The sequence below is a fragment of the Mus caroli genome, chromosome 7, assembly GCF_900094665.2.
Source record: "Mus caroli chromosome 7, CAROLI_EIJ_v1.1, whole genome shotgun sequence".
NCBI lineage: Eukaryota > Metazoa > Chordata > Mammalia > Rodentia > Muridae > Mus > Mus caroli.
The window spans coordinates 24,384,657-24,386,730 of NC_034576.1; the positions used below are offsets into that span (position 1 = coordinate 24,384,657).

The 2,074-nt window shown below is 45.4% G+C and overlaps 1 protein-coding gene across 6 annotated transcripts in view; it reads right to left on the reverse strand.

The window, feature by feature from the left end:
* Pou2f2 (POU class 2 homeobox 2) overlaps positions 1 to 2,074 on the reverse strand; it is a 41,854-nt gene that overhangs the window by 25,391 nt on the left and 14,389 nt on the right. The window lies entirely within an intron of this gene.

Here is a 2,074-nt window from a genome sequence, read left to right on the forward strand (position 1 = left end):
CCCCCCCCCCCGCTGTAAAATGGGAACCGCTGCCTGGAGGGACCTGGGCAGTCTCTAGGACTCACACATGCCCCTCACTTGCTTCAGCTTGGGGTACAACTATTTTTTTGTTGTTGTTGCTTTTTGAGATAGGGTTTCACTATGTAGCCCTGGTTGCCCTGGAACTCACTATGTAAACCAGGCTGGCCTCGAACTCATGAAGATCCACCTGCCTCTGCTTCCCAAGTGCTAGGATTAAAGGTGTACACAACAACACCCAGCTAGGGGGCTTCAGCTCTTATTTGTCTTTTGGAATAAAATTTTGTTGAAGGGACTGGAGAGGTGGCTCAGTTGCTGAGAGCACTGGCTGCCCTTCCAGAGGACCCAGGTTTGGTTCCCAGCACCCACATGGCCACTCAACCATGGATTGGTAACTCAAGTTCTGGGGGATCTGAAACCCTCTCCTGGCCCCTGTGGGCACCAAGCATGCACAGACAGACGTGCATACAAAACTCTTATACACATAAAAGTAAAATTAGAATGTTCTCTTATTGTTGAAAAGAAGGGTCTTGGAATAGAAAAATTACCACTGGGGGCTGAGCAGAGTGGTGCACAACTGTAATCCAGGCACTTGGGTGGAAGGCAGAGGCAGGAAGACTGCTGTGAGCACTAGGCCAGTCAAGGCTACACGCACACGTAGGAACATATGTATGTATGTATGTATGTATGTATGTATGTATATATATATATATGTACATACATATATATATGTACATACATATATGTGTGTGTATGTGTGTGTGTATATATATATATATATATATACATATATATAACAATTAATGAAAAAAGTAGTCATGAATTTGAAAAATAACAAGGAGGAGGTTATGGGGAGGCTTTGGAGGGAGAAAAAGGGAAGGAAAAAATATGTAAATATAATATAAAAAAATTAAATTCAATTAAGTAGTCTTAACTAAAAATAAAAAGACCCAAAACAATTCCACCTTACCAGCTGGAGTGGTGATGGTATGAGTACATGTAATCCTTAGCACTGGGGAGGCTGAGGCAGGAGGATTTTGAGTTTGAGGGCCAGCCTATGTTACATATTAATACCCTATCTCTAACAGTAAAGGAAGCTGAGTGGCACTTCCCGATCACACACGACTATGGAGACAACAGACAATACCCATGGGGCACACGGGCAAGGGTGGATGGAGCAGGATGGAGAGACCAACAGGAAGCTGTACCCACCCACCCTGCCCTTCCGGGTCACTCATTTCAGAGAAAATCAGAGTCCCAGCAGCAATGCACTGCTGGTCCTGACCTGCGGACCAGCCAGAGGCGGCTCTGGCCTCCCCCGTCTCTCTCCCTATGATGTGGATATAGCCTGCATCACACACATAAAACAGACCAACGTTGTCAAGCCATCCTTGGCCTCTTCCACAAAAAAGCCCAATGGCAGGGACTGTTGGCTGAAAAGATGCCTGCTGAGGGTGCGTGGGGGCGTTTGATAGACACTGCACTTCTGGACCAGACCAGACACCAGGGACCGTCTATCGCTCAGTGACTCCTTTGGCAAAAGGAGATCTAGAGAGAGAGAGACACACACACACTTATGCGAGCTGACACGGTAGGTCCACAGGGAGCAGCAGCCCAAGGAGTGTCCTGATGTCTCAGGTGACAGGATGGATGTGTCAGAAATGACATTATTAGAAGTTGGAAATATGGGCATTGCCCTGAAAGGATATTAAAAGACTTGCTCTCCTGGCTAGTTGTAGTTGGTGTCTAAGAAGTATTTATTTTATTTTATTTTATTTTATTTTATTTTATTTTATTTTATTTGTGTGTGTAGGTATGCACATCCCACAGTGCACATGTGGAGGTCAGAGGACAACCTGCAGAAATGACTTCTCTCCTTCCACCATATGGGTTCCAGGGATTGAACTCAGGTCATTCAGGCTTGGTGGCAAGCCTCTTTACCCACTGAGCCATCTCATTCCACTTTCGACTAAATTACTTAGGGGTTTTGTTTTGTTTTGTTTTGTGAGACAGAGTTTCTCTGTGTAGCCCTGGCTGACCTGGAACTCACTCTGTA